A 17,631-nucleotide genomic window follows, 5' to 3' on the forward strand; every position below is an offset into this window, starting at 1 on the left:
GCCTCCCCTTTCTATCTCTTTCAGTACTCTCCTCCTCCACCCACCCTCCAACCTGATCCCTTAAGTTCCCATCCCCACCCACCCCCAGTCCACCCAGGAGATCTCTTCTATTTCCCCTCCAGGGAGATCCATTTGTTCCACCTTGAGCCGTCCTTGTTCCAACTCTCTCTGAGTTTGTGGATTGTAGCTTGGTTATCCTTTACTTTACAGTTGATATCCAATTATCAGTGAGCACATACCATGTTTGTCTTTCTGGGTTTGGGTTACCTCACTCAGGATAATTTTTTCTAGTTCCATGCATTTGCCTTCAAATTTTCTGACGTTATATCATGTAACAACAATAAATGAGGGTAGGGGAGGAGAAGGGAAGGGAAAGAAAGAGGAGGGAAGGAGAGAGGAGGGAAGAGGAAGGGAGGGGAGGGGAGGGAAGGGAGACCTTGCTTCCCTTCATGTGACTCTTCATCATCTGTCTCTAATCCCATATGAAGCCTGACTCCTGCTTGACTTCTGTAAGACTTAAGACTTCCTCCTAATTAATTTCTTTTGTCCAAACAAATTTTAATACAGCCTTTATTTGTTTTGTGTCTGGTACCACGCTACCAGGTGATCCTTGACTGAACACCTGACAGGAGCAAGGCTGAAGGAAAGTTATGCTTTCCTACCAAATCTAAGCTGAAAGAGACATAACATAGCCATTTTAGTAGGAAGTATGGGACCTATTGTACTCTAAGTCAAATGCAGGAATGTTTGTCAATATTGGATATACCCTCCAAGTGTGAAGATCAGGAACTATCTGTTTTCAATAAATTATTTCCCGTGAGACTGGAAAAACAAAAAACAAAATACCATAAAGCCTCACCTGTGGCTTTATCTCTAGGGTGAAGAAAGCTACCAGTAAAATAAAGCAAGTCCTGGTCTGCTATCATGGAAAGAGGGCTGACTTTAGAATCAAAAAGAGCTGGCATATATCTTCCCATGTGTCCACTGTGTGGCCTTGGAAAATGGAGTCTCAGTTTTAACCATGTAAGTTGAAACCAATTGTGTTATTGTGGGGACTAGAGGAATAATATGATACATGCACATGGGAAATAGGGCCAAAGGTGTTAGTTCTCCCCAAACTCTCAGCTCTTTCTCTTATCTTGGTTCAGGAATCAGGATTCTTTGATCCATGTATTTTCTAATATTGAGGCTGTTCTTCAGTTTTTCTGATGCCACAGAGTACAAGCAGAGCCCCACATGAGACCATGGGGACCTAGACAGAAAAAGCACCAGGAGAAAGTAACAGCCCTGGAGTGTGGGACAGTAGAAAAGCTGACTACATGTATGGAAGAATCCTTAGACTGTAAAAGCTATCAGAGAAAGAATTTAAGACCAATCATTGAGATCTTTTATGACTGCAAATATCAACCCTGCCAAATAGCTAAATCGCTGGGTTGTTTGGAGACTCGGCCCTAGCTAATGTCATGCAGTAGATTCCTGAGCTGCTTGCACATTGGCTAATGCATTTTCCAAGTATAGTTTTCCAAGCTGACAATACAGCCACTTATAATGTAATGTTGATTAACCATGACCATATGTTGGAATTGTATAATTATAAAGACTGACCAATCCTCTCTCTGAAGAACTTATAAGCCAGTATGAATTGATTAAGAGATATATTCACACATACACTTGAGAGACAATCAAGAAAAGCAATTAAAAATTCAATTATGAATAAAATTACAGATTATTGTGAAGCAATATGATGTTCTTATATAGAGCAAATGGAGACTTTTTTTACCCTTGATTTCAAGATCATTCATTCTAAAAAGAACAACAGGCTCCTGGAAGGATTAATACTGGGTTCATCTTGTAGAAGTAGGAAGTTGGACTAAATTGGATGTATTATTATTATTATTATTATTATTATTATTATTATTATTTTAATTGTGAGACTAGTTTTTAATGGCTGAGTCATCTCTCCAGCCATTTTTTCTTTTTCTTTTTTTCTTTTTTTTTTTCTATTACATCATAATCCATGTCCTTTGGAATTGAGTCAACCCTTAGCAATAAATTTGGTTGATTTATTGATGCATTGATTGGTTTATCCATTAATTTATACAACAAGAAGTGTCTTATACTATATTCCAAACACTGGGAACACACAGAGGAAAAAGCAATAAGCCTTTGCACACACAGGAGTTTGTGGATAAAATAGACTTCATTAGGTGTTGGTTAATGTGAGAGAGAGAGAGAGAGAGAGAGAGAGAGAGAGAGAGAGAGAGAGAGAGAGAGAGAGAGAGGAGAGAGAGAGAGGAGAGAGAGAGAGAGAGAGAGAGAGAGAGAGAGAGAGACAGAGACAGAGACAGAGACAGAGACAGAGAGAGAGAGAGATATGCTCAGCCTGGCTAGGGCTTTTGAAACTCAAAGCCCACCCCCAGCAATGTTGGGAGTACCAAAGTCCTTGCACTCACAGATAAGCACTAAGAAAAACAGAAATGTTAAACAGGATTGTGTTTTCAACAGGAGAGATGTAGAACCTGTTTTTCTACCCAGAAGGCTGGGGATGGAGGTGATTAAGAGTCTGGTGACCTCTACTATCTGTAAGGCCAGGCCATTTAAAGCTCCCACAAGCAGAACCTGAGGTGGCTAATAGCCTAGGTGACTTTGCATTATCTGTATGGCCAGGGGTTCCCCCAAACTTCCACAACCAGGACTGGAGGTAGCTAATAGACCAACTGAGAACACACGAGATCCTCCCCAAGCCCTTAAGATAACACATTAGCCTATCTCTAGAACCCATCTTCATGGCAGCAGTGACATGTACTTTGAAAAGAGTTTCAATGTAATTATGCCTCTTTGTACACATGGGATTGTGTTATACTAGGAAACTTTTTTTTTGCAAATTGTTCTGTGCTTAAATATGCCTAAAATAAACTGCTGCTGTCAGACTCTAGAAATTTGAACCAACACTGGCTAAGAAATTCATATTGAACCAGACTTCCTTTTTGCCTCACATGGATCATTACTCTGCCAGCCCTGGTGTTTGTAATGACACATTTCTTTCAAAAAGGGCGTATGTACTCCAACAAGACCATACCTAAGTCTTCTCAAATAGTGCTGCTCACTGATAATTAAGCATTCAAATATATGAGCCTTTGGGGGGGGGCATTCTTATTCAAACCACCACAGTTACTGACAGCTTCTGCCAATGAAGATGGAGCTTGCTCAGCAAGATGTTCAATGTCGAAAACCGAGGGCCTTATTATTACACAGGATTGCTTTCATCTTAAGTAGAAAGCATTTATTATATTAAATATGACATTGACACTGACTGCAACAACAGAGAGACGTCAGTTTGTGATGTGCAGGTATATGATTCTGGAAAATTCTTCTGCATTTGAAAACATTGATGGCAACACCCAGTAAAACTTCTTTTTATTGTATTAATGATGTCTCCATTTTTTCCAAGGCAGGTATTTGTGGAAGCCCAAATTACTCGGGGTCAGAGAATCCGAGCTTGCTTTACCCAGCAGGGCTGCATAAGAGGATTTGATCACGGGCATGGTTACCAGGTGTTTGAAAGGGTCTCCACTTGACTGTACAGTGTGCTTTGATGTAGCAAGGGGGAGGTCTTTTGCCCTACCCCTTGGCATTGTTATAAAAAGCCCTTTTGAATAAATGGAAAAGGCTGTCGGGTATTGACCCAGGTCCTCTCAAAGCTATCCCATGTTTCTCTTTCTCCTCTTTGCTATCTTTCTATTTAATATTTTCTTATCCCTCTCTCCTCCTCATAGGAACTCTGAAAAAGGTAGCAGCTGGTCTCCCACAGGTATTGATGTTCAGATGCACCATAAAAATCAGTATTGATTTTTTTGTACACATGCTGTGTTTCATCCCAGGACTAGAGCCCTGGATCTCTCTTGCTGTTTGACTGGGAAGTACTGCATCACAGGAGAGGGCACTTTATTAGAGACTATTAAGCCATGAGTCTACTATGGAGAAGGCAAGAGTCTAGGCTCCCCTTGCATCTCCAAATCTTTCTCAGTGATGTCACCAAACATGCTCAGGTCAATCTTTGATGACAACCTGTCACCATTGAAGACCCTGTCTGAAATATATGGACTTCCTGAGCAAAACTCTGCTACAGTAATTTGAAATCTCCTATCAAAATAAACACAGTGAGCCAGTGTGTGCTAAGAGTGGTACATGCTAACTCATGCCTTTAGGACATGTTCTAATCTACATATACCTTACATAGGAACATGACAAAACTCGACATTAAAATGAGGTCATATGAAGAGCCCAGTGCACAAAGAACACTAAAGCAGGGGTCAGAAGACCAGCTTTCTACTCTTAACTCTTAAAACACTTCTGTATTGTTGTGTGACTTTCAACTGGTCACTTGTACACTGCAGAATGGAGGTCTATACTTTCTTCAAAGTACCTTCTGGTGTTAGGTTCTTTGATGAGTGGACATGGTGACCTTTGCAAAGTTTCACCTACCTATCAGATGTATAGCTAGCAAACATTTGTTCTCATTCTTTAAGCCATGTCTTATTTCAACTGTTCCTTGGTTATGCAGAAGCTCTTCCATTTTATGCAATCCCATTTGTCAATCTGATTTTTCTTCCATCTCCTGAGCTATTAGAGTCATTTATGGAAAGTCCTTGCCCACGTCTCTATCTTGAGGTGTCTCCCACAACAATTTTAGAGTTTCGGGTTTTACATTAAGGCCTTTGATCCTCTTGAATTGGTTTTGGAATAGTTGAGAGACAGGGATCTAGTTTCATTCTCCTACAAGTGGATATCCAATTTTTCAGGACTATTTGTGTGCTGGAGTATTTTCTCCAATGTCTTTTTAAGTTTATTTGGTGTTTTATTTTTATTTAGTTTTTTTTTAATTTTTGAGAATTTCATATATGAGCCCACAGTATTCACATCATTACCCACCTCTCCCTCTAGTCTCCCTGAATTCCTCCCATGTCCCCCCAATATCCCCTCTCAAATTCATGACCTTTTCTTCTATAATTATTATTGTTATATTATATATATAATAACATATATATTAACATATATGTGTTACTTACACATAAATACACACAAGTCCAATTTGTGTTGCATATATATGCAATATATAAACATATATATATATATATATAATATATATATATATATATATATATATTTAGATGACCATGTAGGATTGGGAAATCAGAGGTCTCATTACTGAAGAAAACTGATTCTGATTCTTTTAATAGCCAGTTGACAGTCTGTTGCTGTCAATCTAGGGGTTGGGCATTATGAAATTTCTCCCATCTATGTTGGCATGTGATCGTGGTCTTGGTTAGGCAACAATATGGTTGATATTTCATGGGTGCAAGCATCCGTGTCTGTCTAGAAGACACTATCTAACAGTAGTTCTTCTGGTTCTCTGGCTTTTCCAATCATTCTGGCTCCACTTCCATATGTTCCCCCAATTTTTAAATGGAGGGGTTGCCTGTAGATGTATCAATTGGAGCTGAAAGTTTGGAGCTATCATTATCTATATGAGAAAATTAGAGCTAGAGCTCAGTGGTTAAGAGTAATGGCTGCTCTCCCAGAGAATATGTGTTCAATGCCCAGCATCCACCTGGCAGCTCCCAACCATCTGTAATTCCAGTTCTAGGGGCCCAATGCTCTCTTCTTGACTCTGTGGGTTCCAGGCATGCACTTGGTGTACAAACATACATGCAAACAAAACACCCATACATGTAAAGTAAATAAATAACTAAAAATCAATTGATCTCAAATAAATAACTTAATAATATGCCTCAAGGATTTAGAAAACCAAGAAAAAGTCAAACTCCAAATCAGTAAACAAAAAGAAACAATAAAGATAGGGTATAAATCAATGTAAAAATATTACAAAAAATCAATGAAACAGAAAGTTGGTTCTTTGAAAAGATAAACAAGATTAACAAACCCTTAGTTAAACTAATCAAAAGAAAGAGAAAGAAGATCCAGCATAAAATTAGAGGTGAAAAAGGATAATTTCCAACAGATACTAATGAAACTCAAAGGATCATTAAGGCATACTTTGAAAGACTATATTCCAATAAAGCAGAAAATCTAAAAGAAACAAGTAAGTTTCTAAGCACATATGTCCTACCAAAATTAAATCAAGAGGATATAAACCACTTAAACAGATCTTTAACTTGCAATAAAATTCCAAGAGATGATTATAAATCTCCCAACTAATAATGTAAGCCAAGGCTCAGTATTACTATTATTCTGACATGAAAACTAGATGGAGACAATATAGAAAAAGGAAATTATAGGGTCATCTTCACAAGGAACACGGACACAGAGAACTTAGTACCATACTGGCAAAACTACTTTAATAACACATTAGAAAGATCATTCACCAGGATCAAGAAGCCTTCATTCCAGAGGGTTCTGTTTTCTCCCTGATCTGTTGTGGTCTGATTGGCCTTGATATTGCTGTCATGGGCAAACTGCTTCTATTTCATGCAAGACTACCAGGGTCCCACTAGTAAATAAAGGCCACTCTGGCTGTGAGCTGTGTCCTTTTCCTCACCTGAAAGCATTTCTTACACACCCAGAGTGGTGTGTGGAGAGCTAACCATTCATTCATGCAGCTTTCATATGTCTACAGTCCAACCTTGGATGGGGAAGGAGACACATACGAACAGCTTCTTCTTTTCCTTTTTGCTTCTTTGTGTCTAAACCAAATACAGTTAACTCTTTGTCTCCCAAATGTATGTGTTCTGTGTTTTTAAAAGCACTAGAAAAAAACAACCTATGAATCCTGCCTCTAAATGCCAGAGAGAGAGAGAGAGAGAGAGAGAGAGAGAGAGAGAGAGAAGATCACATGACTCTACCTGTCCAATAAACTTTGACTAGGAAGGAAGGCTTATGCAAGACATTTTGCTTACCAGGCTCATTCCATAAAGAAGCAAAGTCCTCAGAGAATGAGGTTGTATTTTGGGCATAGCTTAATGCAGGAACAATTTACCCAGAGTACATGTGAGTGATCCCAATAATAAAGTTAATGCCTTGCATGGCTTTTGTGCTTCACAGAATCAAACCATTCCCATGATAATTTTTAACCTCTTTAACTACTTAAGGACATGGATAGTGCGTATATTTCTCTAAAAGTGAGAAAGGTGAGGGTCAGAGGAGTTAGATTTTTTTTCTGTGCCTATACTACCTTACAGTCTAGCACTGAGATGAAAGTGGGGTCTCCGCACCATTAAAAGAGTGAGACAGTTTTCCCACATCCTAGGTCACAGTAAGGAGAGATCAATGGGAATTCATTCAAGGTGAGGGATTTAGCAAGAGGCACAGCCAGCCTTCCACTCACCTGTCTTATTCTAAACCCAGTGAGAAGCAGTGAAAACCAGTAGTGTGAAGGCCAGGGGCAACTCTACAGGGAATGGAACTGTTTCTCATCTAGAAGGGGAGAGAGGTGATAGGAAAGGCAATAAGGAGAGCTACTTAAGACTCACTGCAAGCTTTTGTAATGCTTGGACAGTTTTAATAATCCACAGGCACCCTCTCAAGGACAGGAAACCCATGGATCGGTGAGGTGTGGAGCATGGATAGTAATAGGCAGAAAGCCAGGCTGAGAAGGTCAGTCTAGTGTCACACCAGCTGTGGGATATCTCTTCCCACAGTCCTCCCTTTATGCAAAGATTGAAGTGATGGCGTTCCTTAGGTGGATATAGAGAATAGCAGAAGGATTGCTGAAAACCCCCTCTGGCCTTCCAGTTCTGTGATCTATGATTTTTTTTAACAAGCTGGACAATTCCAGGAGACCCAATGCAGTTGTCTCTGGTGGCACACTCTCACCCATTCCCAAGGGTGGCAGCCACTGTGGGTTAAACTCATTGCATAGATTTCCTTCTCAGTAGGCTGTTCTTGTAGGGAATACCGGAGTAGTCCAGCACGTCTGCAGAGCGTGGCATGGCAGCTCTTCAGTGGACGCCACGGTGGCTCCCTCATGGCCGGCACTCTAACTAGACACAGGCTTCTGCTGGACTAGGTGTGGTCTCACTCCCAATACAGGGTCAGAGGAGCAATAGGCCAGCCAGGCGACTCCTTCCCTTAGCCCCAGCACATTCCAAAAGGCATGAAAGCACTTGAGAGGCGCTTCGTATGAGAAACTAAAAACACCCCTGTCAAAAGAAGGGCAAACGTAACAGTGTGCAGGACATTTTTCTTTTCTTTTGTTATTTCCGTGCAAAATGGTTTTACAAGAGAAAAGCCATCAATTTCTGTCTTATTACCTGGGAGTTGGAGTTGATTTTAAAGGATGAACACGTAAATCAGCTCAGCTCTGCCCTTGAGTGGGATCACAGATGTCCCCTGCCCGTGGAGAGCTGAGCTTCTTCTAGCTTGGTGGGTAAGAGAGGCAGACAGTAAACACTGAAGTCCTCACGGAACATTTGTCCATCTTGGATGAGTTTTAGGGTACCAGTCTTCCCTCAGGTCTTTGATTGGGAAGGCAGGAAGCATCCTCCCATCAGTATCCCCTCTATGCATCACAGCCCATCACACAGCACAAGGTTCTGAATGAATGGACAGTTCACTTAAAGCAGGCACCTCCCTGCCATGGTGTTGCTATCCTCAAAGGCTAAGTGCATGAACTTCATCTCTAATGACCCCTCCCTTTTGTGGCTACTTTGCTGTCCAGCTCTTTGTCCTCCGCTTGCTGTGACATGTGATTTAGTCCCATCTATGGTCCCAGCATTGTGGACCACTCCCTGTCACTCTCTCCCATTCTCTGCGGCCATTCTCAGTACAGCCACTTGAGCCTCACAGATGGATTGGGGTCAGGGAGAAATGAGCAGACAGTCTCTGGTCAGCAAGTACCACTATGGTTTGGTGATCCAGGTGCTGCTCTGGTGTCCTGAAGTCTGACCCTCGAAGTCTCTTTCCTTGTTCTGCTGTGACTCCATGGCTTGCAGGTCATTCAATTTGCCACCCCACCCCCATCCCGAGCCCTTGAGCTCAGTCCCTATGTTGGAGGTCAACAGCCAATTTACCGTGGTGCCAGGAGCCTTTACCCCAATACCTGCACAGCCTTCTGACCTCTGGGCTATCATTCATCTTTCATCCCAAGCAACAACAGTGACTTTTATCCCACAGAGTACTGACCTGAAGATCTACCCAACTTCTTTCCACCCTGGGTCCTCCACTAATAGACACAACATCTCTGCTGCGGGGTTTTGCTTCACCAGTATCTCATGTTGATGGGGCTAGACCCTGGATGGATACCTGCACTCACACTGAATAATGGGAGAGTTGTGTTGATTTCCAGAATCCTTTTTCACAGTCCTCAGAAGGGCTGCTTCCCAAAGAGAACTGCAAAGTTTCCCTCTGAGGACTGTGAAATGAGATGTCTGTTTTGAGGCTCACGTACTGCCTGGTGATTGTAATGATGCTGATGGAAGCTATTATCATGTCCCCATCCCAAGCAGATTATGGAAACATTTGGCTGATAACTTTTCTTTTAAACACATAAAATAAAACATAGCTTCCCCTCCCCCCTCTCTCTTTCTCGTGTGTGTGTGTGTGTGTGTGTGTGTGTGTGTGTGTGTGTGTGTGTGTGAGAGAGAGAGAGAGAGAGAGAGAGAGAGAGAGAGAGAGAGAGAGAGAGAGAGAGAACTTACCCTTGAATCATGAACAGAAAGGCTAGGTCCATTCTATCCAGTGGCCCTGAAGAGAGTTTAAGACTTTGGGGTGCTGAGTGAAGAAGATGAGGGATACCCCTCCAGAAGGCCACAGAGAGAATGCTTGGTGTCCAGCCAGCAGCCAGTTTTGCTGCCCACACCATGAGAAATGTTACTGATCTTTAACAATGGGCTCACTCCCTGGGCATTGCTTTCATAGACCTCACATTCTCCAAAGGTCAGTTACCAAACATACCAATTTAGTGCTGAATTTATGACAGATAAGAGGGCAGAAATTATTTCAGCTGTTAGGCTAGAAATTTGTAGGGTATGATCCACTCTCAGCCAGGTCACTTCTTGCCTTACACAGCGAGGTCAGTGTCCCACTTCTAGACAATCTCTGAACCCACTACCTAAGGTTTCACTTTAATGCTACAGGGCCATATTACATGGTTTGTTAAATGCCATGCCTTCTATGTTTGAACATACTAATTTTTCTCCATCATTTTTGAGAGGGTAAGGACCTTTAAGAAGTCTGAAATCTATGATGGCAGAGATGGCTCGGAGCCTGCATCAGTGAAGCCTGGAGGAGACGTGGAGTTGAAATATCCCACACTTCATCAGCACTGTGCCCTGGGGACTGAACTCAGAAAACTCATACCTTGACAAAGCCACCATAAATATTTAGTGAGCTGATAATCGAGGCAGAGCTGATGTAGAGCAGAGGCAGTAAATTCTACTCTGAGATGGAGGAGAAATATTTTTCTTGGTTGAAATAATTTATGAGTACAGTGGGGGTAGAAAAGATGAGGAGTGAAGAACTAGAATTGTGATTTGTTATGATTCTTATTTTCAGGACTTGAATTTATTCCAGAGTGCTTTCTGTCCACTGCAGCATTGTGTGTGTGTAAATCTCCTGTCATAGTCTTAAATCATAAAAACAAAATACAAAGCAATTTTGTGAAAACCCTACCCTGGGTTATATTTTAAGATATGACTAATTTTGTTTCCCTGTTGCTTGCTCGTTGAATAATCAGTGCAGGAATCATCTACTATAGCCGTTAAAAAACCTTCACATTATAAGCTTCTGTCTCTGCTCCTAAGGTTTCAAAAGCCCGAGAAGGTAAGTTGGTGGCAAAAGAAGAAACTGGGTACTGCCAGCACAATAGCAATTACCAAAGGCCACATGCCAGTATAAAGTAAGTTATCAAACTCCCAGGGTGCTACCCATAGACACACCCAGGTGAAGAACCACCTTAATCTACCATTACTTGATAGCTAGCCATGAGGTTCAAGACAAAGCAGGACCAACCATAACTCTGCACATTAAAAAAAATCTTTATGCTGTCTGGTACATACTAATGCTAGTCAGAACTTAGCTGAGTAGCCAGTTTCTCCAGTGCATTCAAGAGTTTTTGTTCCTTACACAATGCCCTTGAAACAAAAGATCTCTATGCCATGAAGCTGGGCAAGGTAACTCTTCTGAGAGACTCATAATGCAAGAAAAAATACCAAAGACTCAGAGATACTCTGCAGAAAAAACAGCCAGTCTGTGTCAGGTCCAAAAGAAACCCTGGACAAATGGCCAACTCAGGTGCCTATTAGCATACCAAAGTGCATGCTGGCTTCTAGGCTTTCTCAGCTTTGCAAGTGCTGATTGCAGAGTCAATGCTGCTATCCTGGCTCCTCTCTCAGCTCTTCTCACCATGTCCCCTACCCTAAACTTGTCCAGTTCATGGGCTTCCCTCCCCTCAGGTTCTCATTCCCATATGTCCTGCCATTTCAGCCTTGTGCTTTCTTGTTCCTCTCTCTCTTGGGCGCCTTCTCACACCTCTCTCTCTTCTCCTCTCTTGCTCTGCCCTGCCCCCATAGCCAGGTTCAGTCTACTGGCCATGTTCAGCCTACTACTTTCTCTCCCTGCTCTGGACTTGTCCAGATGCCTCTGGCTGTTCTCTCCCTAATGTCTACAATAAAACCCTTCTCATCAACTGTATTTTTGAGAGGCCACTTCATTCTTCTTTTCATTCAGTCTGGTTTTATTTAACCCAGAACTTCCCAAGCTGATTGGACTTCTAATTCTTTCGGTTGCCACCTTCCAGTCTCCAGAAGCAGGCCTGTGTCTACATTCCTGCTTCTGGGTAGTTCCAAGGAAAGCTGACATCTCACTGATTTCCAAGCCATTGCTCACCACGCTCCCTCCTCCCCTCTCTCTCTTCTTGGCCCATCTTGCCAGTTCCTATCATGTCTTTGAGATGCCCTAGGATGGTCACCTGCTCTGGGAAGTTTCCCTTTGTCACCCTGGTCGGTTTGAAGCTCCACGTTTCTGTTTTCTTTAAACATAGCTGTATTTCTCTGTAAGCACAGATGACTCTGAGTTGAGATATACATTCAAAATCACATGGCTCCCAAAGAGAGGGTTGAGGAGAAACATGCTTTACCTCTCTCTGATTTCTTAGCATCTAGTGCAGCGCTGAGACCTGACAACACAGCTGTGGTATGCATAAAGGAGGACCCATTGGATAGTATGCATGAAGCAATAGTGCTGACCTCCCCAGTGCCTCTCCTGCTATAGAGGGCAGTGGTACCTATAGAAGGGCTATAGTCTCCCTGGGTTACCATGGTCTTTCTGTGGACTTTATCCTGGTGTCCTGCTTATAGGATGCTTATAGATGAGGCCAATAAACTAACACTAGTATTGACTACAGCTCTGTATATCAGCCAACTGACCAAGCAAGTACATTGGTACCTATACATTCTAACGGAAGTGATAGATGATTTGTGTGCAATCAGAGATAGAGAAATACTGCTTTTAGGCACAGTGGGGGTGGGGTGCACCCCCCGAAGAGTTCAGTAGAAAGAGTAGACTGGTGGTTGAAGAGAAACAGCTTCCAGAGGAAGGGAAGTGAGTCTGAAGGGAGTAGAAATAATTTACCTGTGTTTTTTCATCTGCCAAAATTGTTCTAATTATTTTTTAAATTTTTATTTATTTATTTATTTATTTATTTATTTATTTTGTGAGAGAGGGTCTCCTGTAGCCCAGGCTGGATCTGCACAAAGCATATAACGAAGGGTGATCTTGAACTTCTGATTCTCCTGACTTTACTGGTCAAATGCTGGGATTATAAGCATGTGCTCTCGCTCTGGATTGATTCCAATAATTTCAAATGAATTTACCCACTTGATTCTCCCACAAACCCACAGAATATAAACACAAAATAACATACAAAAAAATCTCATGTGATGCCTGACCCACTAAACGAAAACTAATTTTGAGATAAATATAGACTCAGAAAGCCACAGAACCAGCCCCTTTGTATATCCCCAAAGAGCATTTTACATTACATAGCTTATTAGAAAGTTGACATTGGTACTCTTTGCAGACATTATGCAGAATTCTTTAGCATGCGTGAGTGTCTATATTACAGCCCCTTGCAGTTTTCTCACTTGTATAGATTGATGCTACCAATACACACACACACACACACACACACACACACACACACACACACACACACACAAGAAAGAGAGAGAGAGAGAGAGAGAGAGAGAGAGAGAGAGAGAACTGCTCATCATCACAAAGACCTCTGTATGAAACTGATGACTAGTGACCAACACAGCATCACCTGCCCATCATCTGCAGGGTAGCACAGGCATCACTGGAGTTCCAGGACACTGCCATCCAGGAGTGTGCAGTAGCCAAAGCATATCACCTGACCAATACTAGAAGGTCCCTGACTTCAGCAGTGTTAACAGAAGGTTCAGAATGTTTCCTCCAGCAGAGTAGGAAACAGTCAGACCTCACCCCTTACCTCTTTCAAGACACTCTTAATGTTCCTGTAACCTGAGATTCTAAGGAATAAATGTCCTATCTTGAGATGACAGGCTTCTCTGGGTGAGAAACATGGAGGAAAACCAAGAGTATCCAGCGAGCCGATGCAATCCAGGGTCTCCAGCTTGTTCCCATCAGCTAAAGGATGAAGATGAGGAGCCTGTTCCTAGCCATTCAGCAGTTAGAGGCTGAGAACTGGGAGATGCATTGGCCAACACTGTGTCTGGCCCAGGGGTAAGAGAAGAGCAATAAAAGTAAGAGGTTCTGGCCATGGATCACTTTCTACAAGACAGGAAGCACCTAAGATCAAAACTTCATTTATCCTCAGACCCAAGGTATCTCTGTCTCATGCCCATACTTATTCCTTAGTCACCTTCCAGCCTGCTAGGCATCTGCTAGGCTTGAGAAGCCTTTATCATCATGCTTATCACATATATCATCAGTCTGAGACACACCATCATAGTCCAGACACAAAGTGTTTCAGGACATGGAGATCTTCCACTTTGGGCTAGAATACCTCCTTCTTGTAGGTTCTGAACCCATGCCTGAAGATCCACAGGAACAGGAGCCAAGTTCCAACCTTTAACTACCTTTAACAAACCCAGAGTCATATCTGATTTCAGCAAGGCCATAAACTGAATTTTTATTTATTTATTTATTTATTTATTTATTTACTTACTTACTTACTTACTTACTTACTTATTTATTTATTTATTTATTTTAAGTGATGCTGAATCCCAGCTTGACCTAACTAGCATATCCAGGGACCTTTAATTTGAAACCTCTGATTTTTTTGTGTACAGAAGAGAGAGAACTCTCATTTTATGTAATTCCCAGATTTTACACTGATCAGCTTATCTATCTAGGACTGATGTAAGAGCCACCCATGGATCTGGGAGGGCCACCCACAGATTGGCAAGGCTGTGCAGCTTGCTGCCTGAAGTTCGAGGAGTGAGGAAACAGTGACTCTCTCCTTACCTCCCAGATGGTCTTCCAACCTCCTGGCCTCTGTGTAGAAAGCCATTCTGTATCCTACAGCCTGGTTGGCTTCTCTGTTTCATTTGGCCACCACCTCCATGTGACTCACACCTTCATCAAATTGTCAAATTTACCTGGAGTCATCCTACCTGATGAGGCACAGCCCTGGACATTACTGAACTCTCCACTTGTCCATTGGGTCCTTATAGGAAATTAAGACTAAGACCACTCTTGGGGGTGTTTGTCAGTAGAGGTGGCTTCTTTTAGAAGCTGCCCCTGAAGTCCCTTCCACTGATTCACTCCTATTGTATCTACAGAGAATTTTCATGTAGCAGAACTTACTATAGCCTTAATAAAGCCTTGTGATGTGTTTATGTGGCCAAGAAACCAGTGTTCATAGAAGTTTGGTTTCAGCCGGGAAGTATTCTGGCTCTAAATCCCATGTTGTCTTTATCCTGTCAGGATTAAAGTAACCAAGTTTCCAGGCTAGCTTTAAAAGGGAGTGAATGAGGAAGATTGCTGACGATGACCATGATGATGCTACTCCTACGCTGTGGATAATAATGTCAACATAGAAATATGCCCCATAGCCCTGACCTTGGATTAAAAACAGTCACGTTCAGTTACATGAGCTACAGATGTTCTCCACTGTTAACTTTAGTTTTGTATTTTATGAGCACTGCCATTAAACTGCCCTAAGGAAAACAATGGTAATGCATTTCACCTGCAAAGCACCCCTAGTAGAGACAGACAGGGTAGATGAAGAAGGGTGCCAATTTATCATTCAGAACAGACACTTTGAAGAGCAAAGGGAGGTATTATTGATTACATGAGGTTGACAAGCATAAGCTGTCCCCAGAGAATCTGAAACAAGATTCTCCCCTCCCCTCCAGCATGTAAAAAGTCACATGAAAATCTTTGGAGAGTTTGGGTAACATGTCTAAGGCCACAGGGCTGCTAAGAGAGGGTGCCTTGTATTGGAGTAAGGAGAGCTGCAGAGTGTGGATGTGAGCTACTGTGTTGGCTGAGCTAGATGACTCCTCCGTTTCACTATAGATATGGTATGGAGACCCTTAGCCCCTTATCTCCCAGGTATCAGCAGAGACATGAGCCCTTTCACAGACAAGAGACAGGCAAGACTTCTAGAAAAGTCAATCAGGTGTCATTAAGTACCTTTGCACCAATCCCAGAGTGTGCCTGAGGATCACAGGCTAGCTGGTGTGTATTTCAGGGGAAGGGGGTACCAAGGCCAGGAAAGCTCCTTGACTTTTTGACTCACACTGATTTTTTTCCCATCCCTCACTTCCAGAAGCACACTATTGATGGCATTGCTCTTAGCTGAAGAGTACCAGGTTCTATTAATGATGTCATGTGCAAGCATAGTTAATTTTCCCCATCTTTAAATGAAATGCTCCAAAGGACCTTGCCAACTGAAGAATGTCAATTAGTCATGAATTTGTTCATTCACTTGTGTTCACAATCTAGTAGTTCTGATGTGGGGATTTCTCAGGCCACACAGCAGTTCTATTGTAACTTAGCCAGTGTCCTGCTTCCTAGGTGACACCTACATTCTCAGCTCCCATTCACTATTACTCTACCCTTGCCTTAGAGTAGACCATGCTACACTCTGGATTGTTCTCTGCTCTTGGCCTCCGCTTATATTGTTATCCCAACCTGTTCTATTCCTTTCCATAACCCTCCACTGAGCCTAAAAGACTATACATCCCTTAATTAAGCGCCTCCATAAAGCCTCTTCCAGACACAATTAAGCCCATTTTTCTCTCTGCATCCATAGAATCATATTAAAATGTTTGAGCTAGTCCAAACTCAGTTACTATCACTAGTTCTAAGGTCACTTTGTTCACAGGCAGCAAACTGAGCTCTGGCTGTCTGGGAAGCCCTGTCACAGTACGTTGAGTACTCTCCATCAAATAAATAACACGTCCAATGGCATTATCTAGACCTGTACAATACCTCTGGGTACTGGTATTGTGACAATATTCTGAATTTATGGGAAATTGAATCACTTGGCAGCAACTGGGGAAGGCTAGGAAATGTTCTTTTCACAAACAACCCATACAAGTCTTAGAAGGAGGGCAACAGTAATGCCACTAGACAAAAGAAAATCAGAGGGGTTCAAGAAAATAAACTAGGCTCTTGTGGTCAGGATGGAGAGAGATTTGCCTGCAGATCTGTCTAACTCCAAAGCCTGTGTGTTTTTTATTAGTTCACAAGGGAAAACACATGCAGTCCTTGCTGTCAGGACTTAAGGCAGAAGTGGGCAGCTCTGACCCCTACTAACGTCAGTTTCTCCTGTACCTCTTATTCTAACACAAGGGACCCCCAGTGTGTTCTGGGAGTCATGAGATATAGGCAGAGAATTTTGGTGTCCCTGTGCCTTCACCCTCTGACCCCACACACTTACTTCCACCTGCCTGGTGCCTCAGGCCCTCTTCAAAGCCCTTCTGGCTTCAGACCCAGCTCAAAGGTGATGTGATAAGCTCATATCTCTTGGATGAGTGATAGCTATCCCCCTTCTCTAAACAGCAATGCTTGCATTTAATAAGGCTTAGTTTCTTCACAGGCAAAACGTCCATGTGCAATCAACCTCATAGTGGGAAGTATTGTCCTTTGTGGTTGGAGGAAGAAAGAGTCTAGAATACAGGGCCATTGCAAACTTAAGTGATGTGAGTGACCTCTCACATCACATAGAGAGACAAACACCCACACACATAACTTTTCTCTCCCTCTCTATTCATACCCACTCTCTTCTCCCCTCCTGCCACCCCAAAGGCAGACTGCCAGGGTCTTTGTTCCATAGCCATCAACCCAAAGACCCAGGAGACAGGGGGAGAGGGAGTACAGTAAGTTTAAAAACAGGAGCAAGTTCTGCAAGCATTTAGCCCTCTAGAGTAGTAACGTGGAAACAAACATAAAATCCAGGTGGAACACATTGGCAGGAAGGAGATGCCCTGTAAGTGGGGGTGACTTGACATATGTCCCTTAACCGAAACCTAACTGAGTCTTACTGACTCAACACTTGCTAAGTATCTACTGTGTTCCAGGAGCTTTACAGTAGTAATATAATCCTCATGATGGTCATATATGATTGTGTGTATATATACATATACACACATATGTATATATATATATATGTGTATACACACA

Source organism: Peromyscus leucopus, chromosome 7 (genome assembly GCF_004664715.2).
Source record: "Peromyscus leucopus breed LL Stock chromosome 7, UCI_PerLeu_2.1, whole genome shotgun sequence".
In the NCBI taxonomy this organism is placed as follows: domain Eukaryota; kingdom Metazoa; phylum Chordata; class Mammalia; order Rodentia; family Cricetidae; genus Peromyscus; species Peromyscus leucopus.